This window comes from Schistocerca gregaria, chromosome 3 (genome assembly GCF_023897955.1).
Source record: "Schistocerca gregaria isolate iqSchGreg1 chromosome 3, iqSchGreg1.2, whole genome shotgun sequence".
NCBI lineage: Eukaryota > Metazoa > Arthropoda > Insecta > Orthoptera > Acrididae > Schistocerca > Schistocerca gregaria.
In genome coordinates this window covers 740,944,216-740,959,362 of record NC_064922.1, presented here as the reverse complement: position 1 = coordinate 740,959,362, position 15,147 = coordinate 740,944,216, and the positions used below count along the sequence as shown (strand labels likewise).

General features: G+C 38.0%; 1 long non-coding RNA gene across 1 annotated transcript in view; it reads left to right on the top strand.

Annotated features, from left to right (window-relative positions):
- The window catches only part of LOC126353833 (uncharacterized), a 76,865-nt gene extending 61,960 nt beyond the window's left edge, over window positions 1–14,905 (top strand). The window contains exon 3 of the long non-coding RNA XR_007565216.1: window positions 14,577–14,905. This is a non-coding gene — a long non-coding RNA (uncharacterized LOC126353833). The remainder of the gene's footprint in view (window positions 1–14,576) is intronic.
- Window positions 14,906–15,147: the final 242 nt, after the last annotated feature.

The window sequence follows — 15,147 nt, the reverse complement described above, 5'->3', positions numbered from 1 at the left end:
GCCTTCATCTATGGCTTTTAGGACATCATGTAAGAAAAGAGCGAGTTGGGTTTCATGTGACCTTTGTTTTTGAAAAACATACTGGCTGGCATTGAGGAGGCTGTTCTGTAAAAGGCAGAAACACAGTATCAGTAATTACGTTCATTCATCAAAGGGAAATGTATGGTTCAGTTGATAGTCACTCAGTCCTCAACCTCATGTAAGTAGATGGAGTGAATACAGAAAAGGACAAACGTAAATAGGTGAAATTGTCTCCAAAGTTAAAGTGCATTATGTATTTACAAATCCACAAGAGATTTATGTAGTCCTCAAAAAGATATATCTTCATTAAACATCGTCCTAGAAAATACAAAAAAACAATAAAACGAAATTTAGGGCCAAAAGGATATGAAAGTGGTATGTGTAACATATCCACATCCCCTGATATTCATTATACTTATTTATTCATTTACATTTTCTGGTATTAGTTTTGCCATCATACCTTCACTTATATTTCCTCTGACATCATCTGAGACTTAACATCACACAGTGTATGATACATGAATATAGGCAGCAGTAATAGTTATAGTAATGAATATAGTTATTACACTAGTGTAATTGATATCATAGCCAAGGTCACCGACACATGACCGTGCAGTGGCTCTCAGCACAGAGATAGCCTGTTCGAATTCTAGTGGTGGAGGAATTTTCATGAACAGTATTTTGCCAATAGGGGAAATAAATCACCAGACTTTGCACTGTCCTGGATTAAATTCCATATTGTCTCATGAAGTGAGGGCATGTGACACTATCAGTAATGATCAGTCCATCAGTCAAGGATATTAACTTTGACAGTGGCCTTAGTGCTATTTGGGAGGAGTAAGCTATGTGCCAGTACAAGGTTCCACCCTCTCCCTTCTCTCATTACCACACAACACAAAAACACCACTCTGTACACATGTTTATGTTACCTGCACTCAAAATATATTTACTTAAGGACAGCTTTCACACATCACTTAGAAAGATGTTATGGGGTGCAGAGGAAGAAAGATCTTTCTAATTATGCAACTGAAATAAAACCCACCAGCCCCTGCCACCACCCCCACCCCCTTTTGGGATTCCCCCAACTAAAAATGGCCTACTACTATTCCTCTTTATGTAGTGTCATGGTAGTCTGCTTAACATCATATTAAGCAATTTTCTTGTAACATAACATTCCTAAAGTATGGTAGTATTGATCCACTAAAAGAAGGGCATCAGCGAAGGAGAGAGAAAAATGAAATCTGGAAAATAGGTTCATGGTACAGGAGGAACTAGAAAGCAGACGGAATGGAATGAAAAGCCCAACACAGATAAAAGATATATAGGTGGAGGAAGCTGAGACAGTGTCGATAATGTGACAGAAATACTGGTTCCTTGTTGAACAGGTAGTTGAGAGCTGGAACACATCAAGACGAAAGCAACATCAATGATAGCAAGGAACAGTTTATCACATTTAGAATTTCACATGGTTTTGGATGAGACACAGTTTAGTGGCTAGTTTGTTTCAGACTCATGTAAATGAAATGTAATATGTGATGGAGAAAGAGTAGCGTTACACAAATGTACAAACCAAGATGTTAAGAGTATCAAATCATGTATCCCACCTATGAAATAATGATAGATATTTGAAAAAAACCTTATCCAGATAAATCTACTCTAACTGAACATAAGGTCTGATTTCAAACAACCAAATTTTATGGTACACGCAAGTTTTTTGCAAAAGAATATTCCCAGCAGTAAAAGTGGGCTTGGCACTAATGCTCAGTGCTTCTGCACTGGCTGTCTTTGGCAGATCACAGATGAATACTGATAGCAATGCTGCTAGCTTTCAGGAATCTTCTCCCACAATATTTTTTATAGTTTGAGTCCTCTCGATCTTCGCTATGTTCCGTGTTGAACTGAAACTCCACTGCATAGATTCAGGAGACGAATAAATAGAGCAGTTATTCTTTTATTTTAGATGGTAATAGTTTTCGAAATTTCTGTACTGTGTGTGTCCAAGAGAGAGATTTTCTGCAGTAGTTCGTTCTTCCCATTGCAGGTGCCCATCCAAAATTATGCCAAGATCTTTTAGTGAGTTTTACATGGTATCTGGATACAATGAAGGAGTGTCAGAGAAACAGTTTCACGAAAATGTTCACTGAGCAATTTTCAATGTGACATGAGTATAACCTAGGTCTTACTGAGTTTAGTTTAAGATCCATGCTTTGTGGCTAAATCTTTCTATCATCTGCCTCTTGAATGGGACCTACTGTGACTTTCTCCCCTGTGCCAGCCTCTTCATCTCAGACTACCTTTTGCTTACCATATACTCAACTGTTTGTTAGTTACATCCAAATCTCTGTACTCCATTACAGTTTCTGCCGCTTACCACTCCCTCTTTCCCTTGTGTCTTAACACATGCCCTGTAACACTGTTCCTTCTTCTAGTCAAGTCATTCCCTTGCCAATTTTGTGAAGGACCACCTCATTTTTGTCTTATCAGTTTACATTTCACTGCCATTCATTGCTGTATTCCAGACATATTTATTGATGCTAGTGGATGTCTTTTATCAAAAAAATTCCCTCTTTGCCTGTGCTATTCTGCATCTTATATCCTCTTAGCTCTGTGTGCCAAACATTATTTTGCTTCCAAAGTTGCAGAATTCCCATACATAATCTTTGTCATGGTCTCCAGTTTTCATGTGAAGTTTATCTTCAATCTCATTTCTGCTATTCGTCGTTACTTTCATCTTGCTTTGGTACCTCTCAGTTCACACTCTGTGTTTGTCAAACTAATTGTTCCATTCAACAAGTCCTGGGATTCTCCCTCCTGTTGTCATCAGCAAATCGTGTAATTGATGTAACAGTACTAAGTGCACATAATTCTTCAGGTTATAGGACATACAAAGTGATGGGCAATGAAGCCATCCTTGGCATGCCATTCACAATGTTGTCCCTCGATGACCAGAAAATTGTCAAATAATTTGATGTTCAGGTCGTTGGCAGAAAGTTTTGGACACCATAGCATGCTTCAAGATCATTGGTAGCATCAGTGTATTCTGCAACGCCACGTAGCCGAGTGGCAGTAAGAGGGGCTGACTGGCACGAAGGAAGTGGTGCATTGCTGCTGGTCAATGGGTTGTTGTGCAGGGTCCATGTGGGCTTCAGATAGATTATCCTCATTGTCGTAGGTTTGCCATTCAGTAATACCTCGAAACAGTGACTTTCACAGGGTACAACAGACGAACGTCCCAAATCTGTTCAAAGCACAGGGGAGAGCACAATAGCCATGTCTGAAGGCTGCAGCTGGCTGCACTAGAACTGAGTTGAACAATTTCACACGTGACATGGAAAAGATATCAGACAGAGCGAATGATCAGAACTCTGTGTGGTCTGGTTGTTGTGGCTGAGTATATGCCAGATTTTCAAGCCACACAAAACACCATTTGCAGTGTGGTATTTTTGGCATTATTATTTGCTATTGGAGCACTGCACTGATGAGTGTCACTTTCACATCTGATAAATGGAGGTTGCTGAAAAGTAGATTGCAAAGCACTCTTATTTTCCGATACTGAAATCATTGTCTTGTCTTTCGAATTGTTGCACATAATGGTTACACAATAGCTGCATTGTAGGTACATAGTATCCGAATTGGCATGAAAATAGATCAGTGTGCAGTCGTCATGGGTCAGCAATGTAGAGTCTTACTGTGGGGTAGGATCAGCTTGACATCTGACATGTCCCATTATGAGAATACCACTCTCTTTATTACAGGAATAATCGCAGTACAAAAAAAAGTCCATACAAGAGAGAGCCATAGACTGAACTGACCACCACTTACTGTTCCAAAGATCACCTGTATGACAGTCTATAGTCAGTGAGATTATGTTGCTGTGTCCCCACACTTTTATTTCCATCATTTCCTGTACGAAATATAGAGTGAATAATCAGAGCAGTTGTATCATTTTATGTTGTAAATTTTTTCTAAGCTGGCAAATGCTATGAAGGTGTCTTGATTTTCTTTAACTTTTGCCTACATTATCAAGAGCATAGTCAGAACTGCCTCTCTTGTGCCTTTACCTTTCCCAAAGCCAAACCGATCGTCACTGTAATACTGAACCAAGATTATCTCACTAATGCCTGGTATGGTAGAAGAAATATTCTTATTTACAGCTCGATTTGTCAGCATTTAAGTGGTAATAACAAAAATCTAACAGCCATGGAATATCATTGATGTACTTAGAGAAAATCTACAAGAGCTGAGCTCTGGATGACTTCTGATAGTCCTTTTCCGTTTTGAAATCTCCAGCCCACAGACGAATTATTGATGTCTATTTTTCAAGTGCTTGTTGAACCACTGCATTGAACTGCTTCAGAATTTCAATTGGTTTATTTTCGTAAATGATACTCGTACATCGAAATACACAGTCCCAAAAGCCACATACTGAAACTGGACTGTGTTAAACAGTGTTAAAATAGTTGCTTCATGTCTCTGCTTAGTACATTTGATATCGTCAGATATATGGATTTTTCGGAAGCCTGGTTGATATCTATTGTGTATGTTGTAAGTTCTGTGCCACACTGTCAGCTTTTCATGGACAATATAATCCAAGTCTTTTAGGATCTGGGGGTAATATGCTGATTGGGCTGCAGTCACAAGGTTCATTTTGGGTTGTGAGTCTTGGATATAGATCTAATTAAGCTTTGTTTCGATTCGGAATGATATGTGCCACTAAAGGGAGGGAAATTGAAGGTGTTTGTGAGAAACGGAATTTTCCTTTAGCGGAGATTTTCATCATTTCTATTCCCACTCTGTTATTATTTACTGGTCCAGAAGAGATTCTAATGACAGCTTTTCACATTATGCAGAAAAACCTTTAAAAAAAAAGCATGTTTGCCGAAAAAGTGGTGCTTCGTCTCTGATAATAATTTATCGCACTTTGAGAGCTAACTGACGTTAAGAAAAAGTCCCTTAATTTGTCTGCAGGCACTTGAGAAACAGCATCAGACATTGTCTGTCGTACACCAAAGTTGGATAGCGTTATCCTCAGTGCTGCATGCATTAGAAGACGAAGATTCAAGACTCTTAGAAAAACTGCATGATGTTTTTGAAAAAGCAGAAATCACTTTCTCCTACATAAACCACAGTACATAGAAAAGACATGACAAGGGAAAGCTCTGGAAACACGAATTAGAAGTATGAACAAATTTAAGTAGCCCAGTGAATGAATCACTTCATCTACATCTACATCTATACTCTGCAAGCCACCTGACCGTATGTGGTGGAGGATACCTTGAGTACCTCTATCGGTTCTTCCTTCTATTACAGTCTCGTATTGTTCGTGGAAAGAAAGATTGTCGGTATGCCTCTGTGTGAGCTCTAATCTCTCTGATTTTATCGTCATGCTCTCTTCTCGAGATATACGTAATAGGAAGGAATATACTGCTTGATACCTCGGTGAAGGTATGTTCTCGAAACTTCAACAAAAGCCCGTAAATCTAATCTAATCTAATCTAAACCATACCAAGCTACTGAGCATCTCTCTTGCAGAGTTTTCCACTGGAGTTTATCTATCATCTCCGTAATGCTTTCGCGATTACAAAATGATCCTGTAACGAAGTGTGCTGCTCTCCATTGGATCTTCTCTATCTCTTCTATCAACCCTATCTGGTACGGATCCCACACTGCTGAGCAGTATTCAAGCAGTGGGCGAATAAGCGTACTATAGCCTACTCCCTTTGTTTTCAGATTGCATTTCCTTAGGATTCTTCCAATGAATCTCAGTCTGGCATCTGCTTTACCGACGATCAAATTTATATGATCATTCCATTTTGAATCACTCCTAATGCCTACTCCCAGATAATTTATGGAATTAACTGCTTCCAGTTGCTGACGTGCTATACTGTAGCTAAATGATAAGGGATCTTTCTTTCTATGTATTCGCAGCACATTACACTTGTCTACATTGAGATTCTATTGCCATTCTTTGCACCATGCGTCAATTAGCTGCAGATCCTCCTGCATTTCAGTACAATTTTCCATTGTTACAACCTCTCGGCATGCTGAAGCATCATCTGCATAAAGCCTCAGTGAACTTCCGACGTTATCCACAAGGTCATTTATATATATTGTGAATAGCAACGGTCCTACGACACTCCCCTGTGGCACACCTGAAATCGCTCTTACTTCGGAAGACTTCTTCCCATTGACAATGACATGCTGCATTCTCTTATCTAGGAACTCTTCAATCCAATCACACAATTGGTCTGATAGTCCATATGCTCTTACTTTGTTCATTAAGTGACTGTGGGGAACTGTATCAAACACTTTGCGGAAGTCAAGAAACACGGCATCTACCTGTGAACCCGTGCCCATGGCCCTCTGAGTCTCATGGACAAATAGCGCGAGCTGGGTTTCACACGATAGTCTTTTTCGAAACCCATGCTGATTCCTACAGAGTAGATTTCTAGTCATGGAAAAGTCATACGTGTTCCAAAATTCTACAACTGATCGACGTTAGAGATATGGGTCTATACTTCTGCTCATCTGTTTGACGTCTCTTCTTGAAAACGGTAATGACCTGTGCCCTTCTCCAATCTTTTGGAACGCTATGCTCTTTTAGAGACCTACGGCACACTGCTACAAGAAAGGGGGGCAAGTTCCTTCAATAGGTCTTCAAAAAGACGTAAATTAATTAAGAGCAAGATACTGGGATATAGTGCATCATAAAGGGGGGATGTAATAGACTTGTATTCAAAAAATCGATTTTTCAAAAACATTGTTTTCTTAACCTACAACGTTTAACTTACATTGTGTGTGAATTTTATCGTGATAGCAGCATTAGAAATGCCTATAAAATATTACACTGGTACCCACTTCCACCTTTTCCAACATTTGGGAAACTGTTTGCTTCAGCGGAGTTTTAGTGATTGGAAAGGCTACTTTCTTTTGATATATCTGGCTGACATCTATGTCTTTGGCTCATATATATATATATATATATATATATATATATATATATATATATATATATATATATATATATTTGGTTGAGAGGTTTCATGCATGCGGTTTGTTTTTGTTTTAATACTAATGCATATTAATATATGGAAGGTCGAATTAGCAGACTTTTATGTGGACTTGACGATACATGCATAATCAGTGGTGGAAAACTATGTCTAGGAAACGTAGGTTTCATGGAAATCAATTTACCAAGTAAAAAGAACAAGCTGTTTGAAATGAAGACCATGATTTCTAGGCTTCAATATCGAAAATTGGGACAGGAGTATTGCACAGGTACCTGAATGATGTGGATATGAATGTCACTGGATTCAGGTTTATTGAATTAAAGCTGCTGTGCCAGTCTATAAATCTTTCATGATCATGTGTAAAAAATACAGAATGTGTGACTGTTGTTGAGGAAGGAAGAGTGGGGATAGCTAGTGATTTTAAATCGATTTGTAATTCATGTTGCTATGAATATTCATGTCCTTCCTCCAAAAAACTGACACTAGCATCTATTATAGCAATTTTAGGTTTGCATATTCCCTGAGACGCCTTGGACATGTTAGGGAAGGAAGGAGCATGCTCTAAAAATTATAGTTGCTCAAGTGGGGGCATGGAGGCCTCTGGAGTTATGAGGATTTTCCCAGATCTGAGGGCCAGTATGGTATTAGATATACTAAATACGTTGGTGATGCCAACTCCTCTTCATTCAAAGCTGTAACAGATAAAAACTGCATAATACTACAATAGAATAGTTGGAATGTGTAGACCACATCCAAAAGAGGCTTGGTGGTAGGCTTCACCATTTGTCAAAGGACAAGAGATGTGAAGTGCTTGAGCATGGAAAACCACTAGGAGGAAAAGGCAGGCTTACTCTGAAAGAAACTGATACTCTTCAGTTATTTTAAAGGGGAGCTGTCAGGAATAATACAAACAATTTATAGGCAATGAGGTGTACTGTATGGTAATTTCTTTTTCTTCAATCTATCTCCTGGCCAAACACAAATGCATAATTTGTATCCAAAAGATGGATGGTGTAAGAACAACAGAAGGAATGAGAGGTATTCACATGAACACTCATTAGGGTCTGTTGGAGTAAAATCGGTATAGAAGGGTCAAATAGGTACAAATGTTTTTTAAAAACAATTCCTTTATTATTAATAATATGTACCTAAAAAAATCATATGTGTACATCATTATTTTATATGATATTGTACAAATGTTATATTGGCAACACTTATAAGTTGAGAAAATTTTTTGTTTGTTTTTTACAAGTGGTAGAGTAAACAAAACAACTACTGCAAACCATTATTTATAGTTAACTTGCAATAAATGAAGATAAAATATCAGGTATGTGCACATTATGTATGTCTATTTTAAGCTTATATTTCTTAAGAGAATTAATTTTTGATGGTTTTTATGTTATTGATGATTTAAAAACATGGGGCAAAATGAGTATAGTGTACATGTAGCCAAAAAGTAACCTCACTTTTTGTTTCTGATCATCCCCTGTAAATATGTAAAGATATGATGTAGATGCAATAGCACAAGCTATGGATGAAGTCAGAAAGGGGGGATTAGTTTATGATGCAGTAAAAGAACACAAAATACCTCATGAAACATTGAGGTGTTTGTGTGAAAATCCTCCTAAAGCTCAAGGCTCTGGGAAAACAACAGCTCTAGTGTTTACAGCAAAGTGTGGGTATTCATTAGACAGGAACACATAGTTACATAAATTTAGTGAGTAGGAAGAGACCATTCAAGAATGATAGGCCAAGCTACGATTAAAAAGATGACAAGGGGGACTCTCAAGGTGAAAGCCTGAACCATTGACAAGATCAAGAGCTAAATGACTGTCTAATTTTGTAGTAGATGATTTTCTTAAAATTATATGAGAAAATTCTAAAGAACAAAAATTCAGCAAACCACCCAGAAAGAATATTCAACCTTGATGAAACTGGTCTGGGCATGGTTCCTACAAATGGTAAGGTACTGGCCCCTAAAAGTGCAAGGGTAAACTATTGGAGATCAGTAGGTGCTGGAAGACTTCAGTATAATGTTCTATTCGTAGGTAGTTCACCTGGTGAGCTCTATCCCCCTTTTGTTGTTTTTAAAAGACAAGGAGATTTGTTGAACACATGTGTACAAGGAGGACCAAAAGGTGTCTGTATGGTGTTACCGAGTCAGGCTGGGTACAGGACTACATTTTTGAGAAATGGCTCATTGCTTCTGTCAACCAGGTAAAAAAATCTTGAAAAACTTGTTTTCGAACTCTTTGATACCCATGGCAGTCATCTTGGTTATAATGTAACCCATATAGCAATAGAAAATGAAATCATTATTTCACGATTTTCCACCAATTACCTTTCACGTACTTCAGCTTTGGATGTCAGTGTATTTTGCGACTGAAAAGTGCATGGAGAGATATTTTAAAGACATGGTAAAAAGTGAGTCATATCCCAAAAATGTTGTTGTTGTTGTTGTTGTTGTCTTCAGTCCTGAGACTGGTTTGATGCAGCTCTCCATGCTACTCTATCCTGTGCAAGCTGCTTCATCTCCCAGTACCTACTGCAACCTACATCCTTCTGAATCTGCTTAGTGTACTCATCTCTCGGTCTCCCTCTACGATTTTTACCCTCCACGCTGCCCTCCAATGCTAAATTTGTGATCCCTTGATGCCTGAAAACATGTCCTACCAACCGATCCCTTCTTCTAGTCAAGTTGTGCCACAAACTTCTCTTCTCCCCAATCCTATTCAATACCTCCTCATTAGTTACGTGATCTATCCACCTTATCTTCAGTATTCTTCTGTAGCACCACATTTCGAAAGCTTCTATTCTCTTCTTGTCCAAACTAGTTATCGTCCATGTTTCACTTCCATACATGGCTACACTCCAAACAAATACTTTCAGAAACGACTTCCTGATACATAAATCTATATTCGATGTTAACAAATTTCTCTTCTTCAGAAACGCTTTCCTTGCCATTGCCAGTCTACATTTTATATCCTCTCTACTTCGACCATCATCAGTTATTTTACTTCCTAAATAGCAAAACTCCTTTACTACTTTAAGTGTCTCATTTCCTAATCTAATTCCCTCAGCATCACCCGATTTAATTTGACTACATTCCATTATCCTCGTTTTGCTTTTGTTAATGTTCATCTTACATCCTCCTTTCAAGACACTGTCCATTCCGTTCAACTGCTCTTCCAGGTCCTTTGCCGTCTCTGGCAGAATTACAATCTCATCGGCGAACCTCAAAGTTTTTACTTCGTCTCCATGAATTTTAATACCTACTCCAAATTTTTCTTTTGTTTCCTTTACTGCTTGCTCAATATACAGATTGAATAACATCGGGGAGAGGCTACAACCCTGTCTCACTCCTTTCCCAACCATTGCTTCCCTTTCATGCCCCTCGACTCTTATTACTGCCATCTGGTTTCTGTACAAATTATAAATAGCCTTTCGCTCCCTGTATTTTACCCCTGCCACCTTTAGAATTTGACAAAGAGTATTCCAGTCAACATTGTCAAAAGCTTTCTCTAAGTCTACAAATGCTAGAAACGTAGGTTTGCCTTTTCTTAATCTTTCTTCTAAGATAAGTCGTAAGGTCAGTATTGCCTCACGTGTTCCAACATTTCGACGGAATCCAAACTGATCCTCCCCGAGGTCAGCATCTACCAGTTTTTCCATTCGTCTGTAAAGAATTCGCGTTAGTATTTTGCAGCCGTGGCTTATTAAACTGATAGTTCGGTAATTTTCACATCTGTCAGCACCTGCTTTCTTTGGGATTGGAATTATTATATTCTTCTTGAAGTCTGAGGGTATTTCGCCTGTCTCATACATCTTGCTCACCAGCTGGTAGAGTTTTGTCATGACTGGCTCTCCCAAGGCCGTCAGTAGTTCTAATGGAATGTTGTCTACTCCGGGGGCCTTGTTTCGACTCAGGTCTTTCAGTGCTCTGTCAAACTCTTCACGCAGTATCGTATCTCCCATTTCGTCTTCATCTACATCCTCTTCTATTTCCATAATATTGTCCTCAAGTACATCGCCCTTGTATAAACCTTCTATATACTCCTTCCACCTTTCTGCCTTCCCTTCTTTGCTTAGAACTGGGCTGCCATCTGAGCTCTTGATATTCATACACGTGGTTCTCTTTTCTCCAAAGGTCTCTTTAATTTTCCTGTAGGCAGTATCTATCTTACCCCTAGTGAGATAAGCTTCTACATCCTTACATTTGTCCTCTAGCCATCCCTGTTTAGCCATTTTGCACTTCCTGTCGATCTCATTTTTGAGACGTTTGTATTCCTTTTTGCCTGCTTAAAGCTGCATGTCCTCGGGAAAAATTACGGCTGTAGTTTCCCCTTGCTTTCAGCCGTTCGCAGTACCAGCACAGCAAGGCCGTTTTGGTTAATGTTGCAAGGCCAGATCAGTCAATCATCCAGACTGTTGCCCCTGCAACTACTGAAAAGGCTTCTGCCCCTCTTCAGGAACCACACGTTTGTCTGGCCTCTCAACAGATACCCCTCCGTTGTGGTTGCACCTACGGTACGGCCATCTGTATCGCTGAGGCACAGCAAAGCTATTTTTTGAAACATTTTGAGCATACGTGACACAAGCCCATTTAAATTGAGCACATCACTGGTGGTTTTAAAGGCTCTGGTATCTTTCCTGTAGATAAATCTATTCTGCAACAAAGGATTATTTCATTCAGACCAGCTAGTCCTATAACTAGTGAAGTATAGCCCCAGATGAATATCAATAATCTTAAACCTACAAAGCCCCTTGAAGACTGTAGCCAATCAAACAATAAGTAAACAGATTACCTAGAAGTGAAACCTAGCATTTAACAACGTATACTAATTGTACCCAGCCCATCAAGTGAATTTTCTAATGGCCTTACATTAGGTCCATCAACAAGTACTGGAGTAGGCCTATGTGAAATTATACCTTCACCACTGAAGAAATAAAGACAAGTTATTTTGGATACAGTATCACCAAAACAATCTTTAAATGTTAAAACTGCATTAACGATTTCTAAGGAAAGAGAAGAAGAGTTCAAGGAAGTTGCAGCAAAGTTCTGACCACAGAAAAAATGAATAAAGAGTAAAAGAAGAAGAAGAGAAAAGAAAGGAGAAAAGAAAGAAACCCAGCGGGTGTATTAAGCCTACAGCTTAAATTAAAAAAGTAAAAAAATACAAACAAAACATGGCTGATCCTGTTGAAATGAAGACAAGAACTTCTAAATCTGCCAAGAAACTGTTTGAACAAACAATAAGTGAAGCAGAAGATGATGGGCCCAACCTTTCCAGATTGGTCAATGGGCTAAAAGTAGGGTATGTGTATGTAGCATTACCAAGTGGTCAAATAGTGAAGGATTACTGAAGACAAATAATTGCTCAGGACCTTTATAATAAAGAACGTGGCGAATTGCAAAGGAGAACGTGAATTTTACATTTTCCCAGGCAAAGATGATATTGAATAGGTTGATGTCTGTCAAATTGCTGACATATTTCCTATTCCTGACTGCAATGGAAGCTTTTCCAAGTTCGTTTCAAGTGTATATGTGAGAATGACTTTGATCAGAAACCAACTAACGGTTTTATTTACATAATTTACCGTATAATATATTTTAGTAACTTTACGTAGTATGTCCTAATGTATTTTTATTTCTTACTGTACCTACCTTACACATATAGTGGAGTAAACAGGTATAGCTTTGTTAAAAGTAAGTTTTACTATTCAAGAAAGATACTCAGTGCTTTTTTTCCAAAAAAAGTTTGAGGGTACTCCGACATTGGATGTAATGCAGTGAAAATTTATTGTTCCAAAGTCCAACATTCTGGACGATCATTTAATTTTCTATCAAGCACACGTTCGTTGACTGCATTTTCACATGTAGGTTCAGTACTCAGCTTTACAGTTTCACTTTCGTCATTCACTGATGTTGAACTTTCTGGCTTTTCACTCGCACACGAATTATTGACAGATCTTGGTTTTTTAGATGCAGGAGAACACATAAAATAGTTTGTTAGTTTTCTGCTCATCTCTCACCTTCAACTTAACTTACAAGTTGAAACGAAAGACAGGACACACTGAAAACGTCGCACAGCCGACAAGATCGGAACAGCAAACGCAAACGAATAAATAATAACAAAACAAATATGGCAATGACTCGTGAAGGATCATGGTAGCGGGACCGTAGAGACATCTATCGTTCATATTGCAATTATCAAGACGAAAATATAAAATAAAATATTTACGTCCATGAAATAAATCTTTGGCACTCTCCTATGTTCTCAACATCGTAAAAAAAGTACTCTGTCGACGAAAAAGTTTAGGTGTACACATCCCCCAGTGTTCCCCCCAGAAAAACAGCACTGTAGATAGTATACTCTTTTTCTCCATCCACAAGGTAAACTAGGTATAAAATAAAATGACAGCCATCCAATTACTTAACCAGTAACATACACTACACTATTCTGAAAGAGAGAGAGAGAGAGAGAGAGAGAGAGAGAGAGAGAGAGACCAAAGAAATTTGAAAGGATTTTAGTACAAGATATCAAAGTCAAAAATGGCTCATTTTTATACCCAGTTAACTTCAACAGACCCAACTGGAACCTGTTATGAATGCAGTTGAGCTCATATTCAGGTCTCTTGTAAACCCTTATTTACTGAGGAAGTGTCTTCAAGGGCAGGCAGAGCATGCAAATCAGAGCGTCAGTAATTTTAATTGGATTAGATCCTCAAAACGGACATTCCATAGACTTGACGTCCTCAAAATAGGTGTCTATAATGCTGTTTTATGTTCTAATGACGCAAATAACGACAGAATTAAACATGAAGAGAGCTGGTATAGCTCCAGGGGTATCTGCAACAGAGTCATTTTACACCATCGATGAGAGCAGGGTCAAGAAAGCTGGCAGATCTCTATCTTATATACAAATATGGGCCAAACAGATACAAAGGACAAAAAGAGACTATGGAGGACGAGGAGTATCAGTATGGAGGATTTAAAACGGAGGTAAGCTTATTACTTGTAGTAGTATGAGAAGAAAATCTTCGAACTCCATTTTCTTGATTTTACATTTCTTGCATTATTCAAAGCCCCTTCTCCAAAACCTATGAGCTGTAATGCTACGAAATTTTCTGGAGGTATTCGGAAAATGTTGCTGTAGCATTGTAACTAAAAAATTTGAGAACCTGCCATAACATTCTGACTTTCATAGGATTGTGTGTAGAAAAAACACTTCATTGTGGATGTGCAGAATTCAAAACTCTGCTAATAACACAATTTGTACCATAAATTAATGATTGTATTTCAGTGGTCTTAAGAGCTTTTTAGAAAACTACAATAACATTTCAAATTCATTGCATGATTAGAATTTGAGATATGCCTTTTTATAAAAAAGACAAAAAAATTCGAATTTTGGACAAAATTTAAATCATTGGTCTTTTGTTATATTTTCCCATTGAAATACAGTTCTTTTTCTTTGCAAAATGCATAATCTGTACATTAATTACTATGTCTATAAAGATTTTTTAAATTGGTGTTTATATTTTCAGTTACATCCCCACCTCTCCCCACTTATTATAGGACAGATGTGGCAAAGAGTGGAATATTTTATGAAGCAAAGACAAGACAGAAGACAAGGTTGATGGATGCCATTGTTTATAATGCCCAATACTGAACTAGGAATGAGAAATTGAAGAACTAGAGATGGTAGAAAGAAAATCCTAAGGAAACTGTCAGGATAGTATAAAAATTTTGGTAATAGAAAGTGAGTGCAGCCCAGTCCTATGTTCCATGTACCTAAAAATTTGTTTTGTCTTTAACAGTTACAAAAGAAATCTGAAACAAGCTAAAGTTAATAAAGTCAACTAACACAATAGAATCATCAAAATAATAATTCAGTATCATGTAGCATATGTATCAGCTGGCTGAGAGATATACAAAAAACCTTACCTCACAATGTAATGTGGTGAAAGGTTCATTGCTAAGCAGTGTAGGCACTGTGTTCCATAGGAACATTACTTTCATTGCATATGACGAAATTAAAGTGTTTCTCTTTAAATTAAAGAGACAGTTTCTACATCACATTCGGCTGAATATTGTCTTTCACCTATTTACTGTTTA